The sequence below is a fragment of the Oncorhynchus gorbuscha genome, linkage group LG07 (assembly GCF_021184085.1).
Source record: "Oncorhynchus gorbuscha isolate QuinsamMale2020 ecotype Even-year linkage group LG07, OgorEven_v1.0, whole genome shotgun sequence".
Classification (NCBI taxonomy): domain Eukaryota; kingdom Metazoa; phylum Chordata; class Actinopteri; order Salmoniformes; family Salmonidae; genus Oncorhynchus; species Oncorhynchus gorbuscha.
Genome location: NC_060179.1, coordinates 1375771 through 1388817, shown reverse-complemented (window position 1 = coordinate 1388817; position 13047 = coordinate 1375771).

The following is a 13047-nucleotide window of genomic DNA, read 5'->3' as shown; positions in this document are numbered from 1 at the left end:
TACAGTCAACACATTCATCAGTATACGGTCAACACATTCATCAGTATACGGTCAACACATTCATCAGTATATGGTCAACACATTCATCAGTATACGGTCAACACATTCATCAGTATACGGTCAACACATTCATCAGTATACGGTCAACACATTCATCAGTATACGGTCAACACATTCATCAGTATACGGTCAACACATTCATCAGTATACGGTCAACACATTCATCAGTATACGGTCAACACATTCATCAGTATACGGTCAACACATTCATCAGTATACGGTCAACACATTCATCAGTATAAGGTCAACACATTCATCAGTATACGGTCAACACATTCATCAGTATACGGTCAACACATTCATCAGTATACGGTCAACACATTCATCAGTATACGGTCAACACATTCATCAGTATACGGTCAACACATTCATCAGTATACGGTCAACACATTCATCAGTATACGGTCAACACATTCATCAGTATACGGTCAACACATTCATCAGTATACGGTCAACACATTCAGCGGTATATGGTCAACACATTCATCAGTACCTTCTCAAAACCAAAATGGACATGTAGAAACAAAAAGCATGCCAAAAAATAACCACTTATCTAAAAGGCAATGCATTTTGGGAAGTTGACCCTCAGACAAGGCCTTAGTGTTTCCAGTTGCCCCTTCTAGTATCAAGTCAACTCTCTAACAGGCTGACCACACCACACGCAAACATTGCAAAATAAATGTAGAAATCTATATTATTGTCACGGCAGATTTCCTCCTCTTCCTCTGAAGAGGTGAAACAAGGATCGGACCAATATGCAGCGTGGTAGGTGTCCATGGTTTTTAATAAGAAATACTAAAATAATAAAGTGAACTGGCAACGAAACAGTCCCGTGTGGCACAAACACTGACAAAGGAAACAATCACCCACCAAAGTACCCACAGAATATGGCTACCTAAATATGGTTCCCAATCAGAGACAACGATAAACACCTGCCTCTGATTGAGAACCAATCCAGGCAACCATAGACTTACATAAACACCGAGAATGAACACAACCCCATAAATCTACAAACACCCTAGATGAGACAAAAACCCTACATCACCCATGTCACACCCTGGCCTAACCAAAATAATAAAGAAAACAAAGATAACTAAGGCCAGGGCTGCGCCATTTCCGGACGTTATCTTTCCCATCATAACATTATCTTTCCCATTATAACGTTATCTTTCCCATCATAATGTTATCTTTCCCATCATAATGTTATCTTTCCCATCATAATGTTATCTTTCCCAACATAACGTTATCTTTCCCATCATAATGTTATCTTTCCCATCATAACATTATCTTTCCCATTATAAAGTTATCTTTCCCATTATAAAGTTATCTTTCCCATTATAAAGTTATCTTTCCCATTATAAAGTTATCTTTCCCATTATAACATTATCTTTCCCATTATAACATTATCTTTCCCATTATAAAGTTATCTTTCCCATTATAACGTTATCTTTCCCATCATAACGTTATCTTTCCCATCATAACGTTATCTTTCCCATTTTCCGTGATGATACCTTTTCCGTCAGAATGAGATCATGGGTGATTTCCTTATAACCAGTTATTTAATTATTTAGTATTAACATGATTTTATCAATACCCTGTCATGACGTTGACCTCTTTGGGTACAGCAAGCCCCATCCCCCTCTCCCTGCCTCCTACAACTAGGCTGCTGTGGTCAGAGAGGTCGGAAATTCCGTGAGGAGATGATCTCCTCATGGCCACACAGTATAGAGACAGAATGAAGTTTCATAGAAGAGAACAAAGGAATTTCTTCCACCTCACAGAACTTGAGGTCCGAACAACATTTATGTTCCGGAGAAGGTATAAAAGATGGGTGAAGAATCCAGCTACGAACTGGTCCGGTTGGTACAATTGGTGAAACTCATGAGAGACAATACGGCCACATTACCATAACGCTGTTTATATAATATCCTCAGATATGAGGTTTACATCTAATTGCTGTATAAGATGAATGAGTGAGGATGATAATGTTTGTAAAAATTGTGTAATGTGATTTTGGACTGTTTAATGAAGGAAACTCCAATTCCCTTTTGAGTTTAACTAAATCAGAGGACCGCCCCATGATTTCAGTTATGGTCGGGCATCCTGGGACAGGCCCTTTTCTGCAACTCCCAAATAAAACCCCAACTTTGAGAAGTTCTCAACAGACCATGTTTCTCTCAGTCACGACAGGACAAAGGTTGCAGACCAGCTTACCTCGATAACGAGAGGGCCAAGGTTTGAGTAGATGGCTGAATCTTTTAACCATACCACATGGTTAAACTCTTAGACTATCGATACCGACAGAATAAGAACAAGTCTTTGATATTAATTACTAGTCTGCAGCTAGGAATTCGGTATCATTGAACACGAAAACCGACAACATCTATCCATAACGATATTAATGAATGTCACTTTGAACTACCCATTCTAACCATGGCAGAGAGGACCGACACTCTCCAAAAGAAGCAAACTTTTCAACAGAGACCCCGATGACACACTGAGCGTAAATATATATTGATTGCAATTGTTCCCGAATGTTATGTACAAAGGATTATTACTTCAACACAATTAGCATTGTGTTGTCTCATCTCAGTCGACCCCCACTTCCTTTTTGTACACCATGCCGCAATACCGGTTTATCCCACTAGGGAAACGCCGTTATCATTTCCTTGTAACCATCATCTGTTTGTTTATGCATTTCTGTGAATTACTTAAATTATTTAAGACAATTGATGTATGGATGACTCATAGTGAAGACTGGGTTCGTGCAGATAATCAACAATTTACAACATTTGGAATGAGACTAACGTGAGGTAAAGTAAATAATTCATTGATTCGAAGACTAATTGATCAGACAAAATATCTGAAAAGTAATATTAGGAAAATTATAACTTTGTAATCTGAATATTTTCCTTGGTGCCCCGACTTCTTAGTTAATTACAGTTACATGATTAATCAGTTTAATCTCGTAATACTAATTACAGAGAATCTTTGATGAAAAATAAAAGTCTTCATTTAATGATAGTAAAGACACGACCACACCACCATAGTCAAGAAACAAAGGCTATTAGAGGTTTGAAATAGTGAAAAACACCAATTATTTTATAAAAATGTAGAATGGAGTCAAGTGACAAAGCAAAATGGTAAATGTGTAAAAAATAAGCAACAAAGTAAGCCGGAGACATCTGATGTATTAACTTATATGTAACATGTACAAAAGATCAATAACAGGACACGTTTAATTCCAGGCTTCAAAAGATCAATAACAGGACACGTTTAATTCCAGGCTTCAAAAGATCAATAACAGGACACGTTTAATTCCAGGCTTCTTTATCAAGGGAATTCATTCTAAAGAAGCCCCAATCAAAAGCCTACAGACATACAGTACAGTCCATATATACAGTACAGACATACAGTACAGTCCATATATACAGTACAGACATACAGTACAGTCCATATATACAGTACAGACATACAGTCCAGTCCATATATACAGTACAGCATACAGTACAGTCCATATATACAGTACAGACATACAGTACAGTCCACATATACAGTACAGTCCACATATACAGTACATACATACAGTACAGTCCACATATACAGTACAGGCATACAGTCCATATATACAGTACAGACATACAGTCCATATATACAGTACAGACATACAGTCCATATATACAGTCCATATATACAGTACAGACATACAGTCCATATATACAGTACAGACATACAGTACAGTCCATATATACAGTACAGACATACAGTACAGTCCATATATACAGTACAGACATACAGTACAGTCCATATATACAGTACAGTCATACAGTACAGTCCATATATACAGTACAGTCATACAGTACAGTCCATATATACAGTACAGTCCATATATATAGTACAGACATACAGTACAGTCCATATATATAGTACAGACATACAGTACAGTCCATATATATATAGTACAGACATACAGTACAGTCCATATATATATAGTACAGACATACAGTACAGTCCATATATATAGTACAGACATACAGTACAGTCCATATATATATAGTACAGACATACAGTACAGTCCATATATATATAGTACAGACATACAGTACAGTCCATATATATATAGTACAGACATACAGTACAGTCCATATATATATAGTACAGACATACAGTACAGTCCATATATATATAGTACAGACATACAGTACAGTCCATATATATATAGTACAGACATACACAGTACAGTCCATATATATATAGTACAGACATACAGTACAGTCCATATATATATAGTACAGACATACAGTACAGTCCATATATATATAGTACAGACATACAGTACAGTCCATATATATATAGTACAGACATACAGTACAGTCCATATATATATAGTACAGACATACAGTACAGTCCATATATATATAGTACAGACATACAGTACAGTCCATATATATATAGTACAGACATACAGTACAGTCCATATATATATAGTACAGACATACAGTACAGTCCATATATATATAGTACAGACATACAGTACAGTCCATATATATATAGTACAGACATACAGTACAGTCCATATATATAGTACAGACATACAGTACAGTCCATATATATAGTACAGACATACAGTACAGTCCATATATATATAGTACAGACATACAGTACAGTCCATATATATAGTACAGACATACAGTACAGTCCATATATATATATAGTACAGACATACAGTACAGTCCATATATATAGTACAGACATACAGTACAGTCCATATATACAGTACAGTACAGTACATATATATATAGTACAGACATACAGTACAGTACCAGTCCATATATATATAGTACAGACATACAGTACAGTCCATATATATAGTACAGACATACATACAGTCCATATATATAGTACAGACATACAGTACAGTCCATATATATAGTACAGACATACAGTCCATATATATAGTACAGACATACAGTACAGTCCATATATATAGTACAGACATACAGTACAGTCCATATATATAGTACAGACATACAGTACAGTCCATATATATATACAGTACAGTCCATATATACAGTACAGTACAGTCCACATATACAGTACAGACATATAGTACAGTCCACATCATACAGTACAGTCCATATATATAGTACAGACATACAGTACAGTCCATATATATAGTACAGACATACAGTACAGTCCACATATACAGTACAGACATACAGTACAGTCCATATATATAGTACAGTCCATATATACAGTACAGTCCATACAGTACGGTTGGCGGATGCTTTAGTCCAGGTCTGGAGAGGAGATCCTCAGAGACCATCCGCCACCTCATCAGGAGCATGCCCAGGCGTTGTCCAGGGAGGTCATACAGGCACGTGGAGGCCACACACACTACTGAGCCTCATTTTGACTTGTTTTAAGGACATTACATCAAAGTTGGATCAGCCTGTAGTGTGGTTTTCCATTATACATTTTGAGTGGGACAAATCCAGACCTATGGGTTGATACATTTGATTTCCATTGATAATTTTTGTGTGATTTTGTTGTCAGCACATTCAACTATGTAAAGAAAAAAGTATTTAATAAGAATATTTCATTCATTCAGATCTAGGATGTGTTATTTTAGTGTTCCCTTTATTTTTTGAGCAGTGTATATAGTACAGAAACATAGTACAGTCCATATATATAGTACAGACATATAGTACAGTCCATATATATAGTACAGAAACATAGTACAGTCCATATATATAGTACAGACATATAGTACAGTCCATATATATAGTACAGAAACATAGTACAGTCCATATATACTGCTCCTTGTCATGAGCCACTGTCTGGATCAGACAATCTCTACAGTATGGGAATCTAACAGGTATAATGAAATGTCATTTCATATAAAAGTGATATAAAATATGTATTTACAGTACAATCATTTCTTTATTACAGGAGAACACCAGCAAAGCCAGTAATGTGCTCTGTTTACAACACAGCATCTAGTATTGGGCAGTCTGTCATCTCTACAACACAGCATCTAGTATTGTGCAGTCTGTCTCTACAACACAGCATCTAGACTCTGGCATTGGGCAGTCTGTCTCTCTACAACACAGCATCTAGTATTGTGCAGCCTGTCCTCTCTACAACACAACATCTAGTATTGTGCAGTCTGTCTCTCTCTACAACACAACATCTAGTATTGTGCAGTCTGTCTCTCTCTACAACACAGCATCTAGTATTGTGCAGTCTGTCTCTCTACAACACAGCATCTAGTATTGTGCAGTCTGTCTCTATACAACACAGCATCTAGACTCTGGCATTGGGTTGTCTGTCTCTCTACAACACAGCATCTAGACTCTGGCATTGTGCTGTCTGTCTCTCTCTACAACACAGCATCTAGACTCTGGCATTGTGCAGTCTGTCTCTCTCTACAACACAGCATCTAGTATTGTGCAGTCTGTCTCTCTACAACACAGCATCTAGACTCTGGCATTGTGCTGTCTGTCTCTCTATACAACACAGCATCTAGACTCTGGCATTGTGCCGTCTGTCTCTCTACAACACAGCATCTAGACTCTGGCATTGTGCTGTCTTTCTCTCTACAACACAGCATCTAGACTCTGGCATTGGGTCATCTGTCTCTTCTACAACACAGCATCTAGACTCTGGCATTGTGCCGATCTGTCTCTCTACAACACAGCATCTAGACTCTGGCATTGTGCTGTCTGTCTATTAATAATAAGAATATAATAATAATAATATCTCTACAACACAGCATCCAGTATTGTGTCGTCTGTCTTTACAACACAGCATCCAGTATTGTGAGCAGTCTGTCTCTCTACAACACAGCATCTAGTATTGTGTCGTCTGTCTCTATACAACACAGCATCTAGACTCTGGCATTGGGCAGTCTGTCTCTCTCTACAACACAGCATCTAGACTCTGGCATTGTGCAGCACAGGCCTACATTACATTAGATTGATTACATTACATGCACATTCCAGGTTGTCATTAAACGTGTTCCACAGTCAGGTCGTATATTAAACGTGTTCCAGTCATGGGAATCTCCAGTCAGGTATATATTAAATGTTCCATTTCATATTAAACGTGTTCCAGTCAGGTGTATTTAAACGTGTTCCAGTCATTTCTATATTAAACGTGTTCCAGTCAGGTCGTTCATTAAACGTGTTCCAGTCAGGTCTATATTAAACGTGTTCCAGTCAGGTCGTATATTAAACGTGTTCCAGTCAGGTCGTATATTAAACGTGTTCCAGTCATCTATATTAAACGTGTTCCAGTCAGGTCGTCTATTACAACGTGTTCCAGTCATCTATATTAAACGTGTTCCAGTCAGGTCGTATATTAAACGTGTTCCAGTCAGGTCGTATATTAAACGTGTTCCAGTCATCTAGTATTAAACGTGTTCCAGTCAGGTCTCTATTAAACGTGTTCCAGTCAGGTCTATATTAAACGTGTTCCAGTCAGGTCTCTATTAAACGTGTTCCAGTCAGGTCTAGTATTGTGTGTCTGTCTCTCTACAACACAGCATCTAAACGTGTTCCTGGTCATATTAAACGTGTTCCAGTCTCGTATATTAAACGTGTTCCACAGTCATCTAAACGTGTTCTGGCATTAAACGTGTTCCAGTCAGGTCTCTATTACAACACAGCATCAGTAGTATTAAACGTGTTCCACAGTCAGGCATATTAAACGTGTTCCACAGTCAGGTCTACATTAACAGCGTGTTCCAGTCAGGTCATTGTGTTCCAGTCAGGTCGTATATTAAACTGTTCAGTCAGGTCGTATATTAAACGTGTTCCAGTCAGGTCGTATATTAAACGTGTTCCAGTCAGGTCTATATTAAACACAGTTCCAGTCAGGTCTGTATATTAAACGTGTTCCAGTCAGGTCGTATATTAAACGTGTTCCAGTCATCTAGACTAAACTGGTTCCATTGTATATTAAACGTGTTCCAGTCTCTATATTAAACGTGTTCCACAGGTCGTATATTAAACGTGTTCCAGTCAGGTCGTATATTAAACGTGTTCCAGTCAGGTCGTATATTAAACGTGTTCCAGTCAGGTCGTATATTAAACGTGTTCCACAGTCATTCGTATATTAAACGTGTTCCAGTCAGGTCGTATATTAAACGTGTTCCAGTCAGGTAATAGTAAACGTGTTCCAGTCAGGTCGTATATTAAACGTGTTCCACAGTCAGGTCTATATTAAACGTGTTCCACAGTCAGGTCAGTATTAAACGTGTTCCAGTCTGTCTCTCTACAACAGTCAGCATATTAAACGTGTTCCAGTCAGGTCTCTATATTAAATCCAGTATTGTGTCGTCTGTCTCTACAACACAGTCAGGTCTAGTATTAAACGTGTTCCACAGTCAGGTCGTATATTAAACACAGTCAGGTCTATTAAACGTGTTCCACAGTCAGGTCGTATATTAAACGTGTTCCAGTCAGGTCATTATATTAATTGATTCAGGTCGTATATTAAACGTGTTCCAGTCAGGTCGTATATTAAACGTGTTCCAGTCAGGTGTATTAAACGTGTTCCAGTCAGGTCGTATATTAAACGTGTTCCAGTCAGGTCGTATATTAAACGTGTTCCAGTCAGGTCGTATATTAAACGTGTTCCAGTCAGGTCGTATATTAAACGTGTTCCAGTCAGGTCGTATATTAAACGTGTTCCAGTCAGGTCGTATATTAAACGTGTTCCAGTCAGGTCGTATATTAAACGTGTTCCAGTCAGGTCGTATATTAAACGTGTTCCACAGTCAGGTCGTATATTAAACGTGTTCCAGTCAGGTCGTATATTAAACGTGTTCCACAGTCAGGTCGTATATTAAACGTGTTCCACAGTCAGGTCGTCATTAAACGTGTTCCACAGTCAGGTCGTATATTAAACGTGTTCCACAGTCAGGTCGTATATTAAACGTGTTCCAGTCAGGTCGTATAGTAAACGTGTTCCCAGCCAGGTCGTATAGTAAACGTGTTCCAGTCAGGTCGTATATTAAACGTGTTCCACAGTCAGGTCGTATATTAAACGTGTTCCACAGTCAGGTCGTATATTAAACGTGTTCCACAGTCAGGTCGTATATTAAACGTGTTCCAGTCAGGTCGTATATTAAACGTGTTCCAGTCAGGTCGTATATTAAACGTGTTCCAGTCAGGTCGTATATTAAACGTGTTCCAGTCAGGTCGTATATTAAACGTGTTCCAGTCAGGTCGTATATTAAACGTGTTCCAGTCAGGTCGTATATTAAACGTGTTCCAGTCAGGTCGTATATTAAACGTGTTCCAGCCAGGTCGTATATTAAACGTGTTCCAGTCAGGTCGTATATTAAACGTGTTCCAGTCAGGTCGTATATTAAACGTGTTCCAGCCAGGTCGTATATTAAACGTGTTCCAGCCAGGTCGTATATTAAACGTGTTCCAGTCAGGTCGTATATTAAACGTGTTCCAGTCAGGTCGTATATTAAACGTGTTCCAGTCAGGTCGTATATTAAACGTGTTCCAGTCAGGTCGTATATTAAACGTGTTCCACAGTCAGGTCGTATATTAAACGTGTTCCAGTCAGGTCGTATATTAAACGTGTTCCAGTCAGGTCGTATATTAAACGTGTTCCACAGTCAGGTCGTATATTAAACGTGTTCCAGTCAGGTCGTATATTAAACGTGTTCCAGTCAGGTCGTATATTAAACGTGTTCCACAGTCAGGTCGTATATTAAACGTGTTCCACAGTCAGGTCGTATATTAAACGTGTTCCACAGTCAGGTCGTATATTAAACGTGTTCCACAGTCAGGTCGTATATTAAACGTGTTCCAGTCAGGTCGTATATTAAACGTGTTCCAGTCAGGTCGTATATTAAACGTGTTCCAGTCAGGTCGTATATTAAACGTGTTCCAGTCAGGTCGTATATTAAACGTGTTCCAGTCAGGTCGTATATTAAACGTGTTCCAGTCAGGTCGTATATTAAACGTGTTCCAGTCAGGTCGTATATTAAACGTGTTCCAGTCAGGTCGTATATTAAACGTGTTCCAGTCAGGTCGTATATTAAACGTGTTCCAGTCAGGTCGTATATTAAACGTGTTCCAGTCAGGTCGTATATTAAACGTGTTCCACAGTCAGGTCGTATATTAAACGTGTTCCAGTCAGGTCGTATATTAAACGTGTTCCACAGTCAGGTCGTATATTAAACGTGTTCCACAGTCAGGTCGTTCATTAAACGTGTTCCACAGTCAGGTCGTTCATTAAACGTGTTCCACAGTCAGGTCGTTCATTAAACGTGTTCCAGTCAGGTCGTATATTAAACGTGTTCCACAGCCAGGTCGTATAGTAAACGTGTTCCAGTCAGGTCGTATATTAAACGTGTTCCACAGTCAGGTCGTATATTAAACGTGTTCCACAGTCAGGTCGTATATTAAACGTGTTCCACAGTCAGGTCGTATATTAAACGTGTTCCACAGTCAGGTCGTATATTAAACGTGTTCCAGTCAGGTCGTATATTAAACGTGTTCCAGTCAGGTCGTATATTAAACGTGTTCCAGTCAGGTCGTATATTAAACGTGTTCCAGTCAGGTCGTATATTAAACGTGTTCCAGTCAGGTCGTATATTAAACGTGTTCCAGTCAGGTCGTATATTAAACGTGTTCCAGTCAGGTCGTATATTAAACGTGTTCCAGTCAGGTCGTATATTAAACGTGTTCCAGTCAGGTCGTATATTAAACGTGTTCCAGTCAGGTCGTATATTAAACGTGTTCCAGCCAGGTCGTATATTAAACGTGTTCCAGCCAGGTCGTATATTAAACGTGTTCCAGTCAGGTCGTATATTAAACGTGTTCCAGTCAGGTCGTATATTAAACGTGTTCCAGTCAGGTCGTATATTAAACGTGTTCCACAGTCAGGTCGTATATTAAACGTGTTCCAGTCAGGTCGTATATTAAACGTGTTCCAGTCAGGTCGTATATTAAACGTGTTCCACAGTCAGGTCGTATATTAAACGTGTTCCAGTCAGGTCGTATATTAAACGTGTTCCAGTCAGGTCGTATATTAAACGTGTTCCAGTCAGGTCGTATATTAAACGTGTTCCACAGTCAGGTCGTATATTAAACGTGTTCCACAGTCAGGTCGTATATTAAACGTGTTCCACAGTCAGGTCGTATATTAAACGTGTTCCAGTCAGGTCGTATATTAAACGTGTTCCAGTCAGGTCGTATATTAAACGTGTTCCACAGTCAGGTCGTATATTAAACGTGTTCCACAGTCAGGTCGTATATTAAACGTGTTCCAGTCAGGTCGTATATTAAACGTGTTCCACAGTCAGGTCGTATATTAAACGTGTTCCACAGTCAGGTTGTATATTAAACGTGTTCCAGTCAGGTCGTATATTAAACGTGTTCCAGTCAGGTCGTATATTAAACGTGTTCCAGTCAGGTCGTATATTAAACGTGTTCCAGTCAGGTCGTATATTAAACGTGTTCCACAGTCAGGTCGTATATTAAACGTGTTCCACAGTCAGGTCGTATATTAAACGTGTTCCAGTCAGGTCGTATATTAAACGTGTTCCACAGTCAGGTCGTATATTAAACGTGTTCCACAGTCAGGTCGTATATTAAACGTGTTCCACAGTCAGGTCGTATATTAAACGTGTTCCACAGTCAGGTCGTATATTAAACGTGTTCCAGTGAATTAAACGTGTTCCAGTCAGGTGAGATTAAACGTGTTCCAGTCAGGTGATATTAAACGTTGTTCCAGTCAGGTTTATTAAACGTGTTCCAGTCAGGTGTATATAAACGTGTTCCAGTCAGGTGATATAAACGTGATCCAGCCTGATATTAAACGTGTTCCAGTCAGGTGATTAAACGTGTTCCAGTCAGGTCGATATTAAACGTGTTCCAGTCAGGTGATATAAACGTGTTCCAGTGGTGATGCTGTTCCAGTCAGGTGATATAAACGTGTTCCAGTCCTGTATATTAAACGTGTTCCAGTCAGGTGATGCTGCAGTCTGATATTAAACCTGTTCCAGTGGTGATGCTGTTCCCTGATATTAAACGTGTTCCAGTCAGGTGTATATGCTGTTCCAGTCAGGTAAAGTGATTGTTTCCTGAACTAAGAGCAGTGTGAGACAAGGCAGTGCCATGGTGAATACTGTTGATCCATCAGTTTGCTCATAACTTAGTAACACTGTTATAAGGAGGTCGTGTTCATGACAGTGACATGGTGATGCTGCCTGATATAGCCTGTTGTGGTGATGCTGCCTGATATGGTGATGCTGCCTGATATAGCCTGTTGTGGTGATGCTGCCTGATATAGAGATGCTGCCTGATATAGCATGTTGTGGTGATGCTGCCTGATATAGCCTGTTGTGGTGATGCTGCCTGATATAGCCTGTTGTGGTGATGCTGCCTGATATGGTGATGCTGCCTGATATAGCCTGTTGTGGTGATGCTGCCTGATATAGAGATGCTGCCTGATATAGCATGTTGTGGTGATGCTGCCTGATATAGCCTGTTGTGGTGATGCTGCCTGATATAGCCTGTTGTGGTGATGCTGCCTGAAATGGTGATTCTGCCTGATATAGCCTGTTGTGGTGATGCTGCCTGATATAGCCTGTTGTGGTGATGCTGCCTGAAATGGTGATGCTGCCTGATATAGCCTGTTGTGGTGATGCTGCCTGATATAGCCTGTTGTGGTGATGCTGCCTGTTGTGGAGACCATAGCTGGCTGCTCCTTCTGTCCCCGTTTCCGATCCAGCCCTTTAGATGTGTTGTGCCTCTGCTAAAGTTACTACTACTACTACTACTACTACTACTACTACTACTACTATATATATATACACACACACTACTACCATGTCAAGTCTTTCTCAGCCCAAGATAAAACAGAATGAACCACCCGACGCAGTCTAGTGAGCGAACCACCCGCCGCAGTCTAGTGAGCAAACCACCCGACGCAGTCTAGTGAGCGAACCACCCGCCG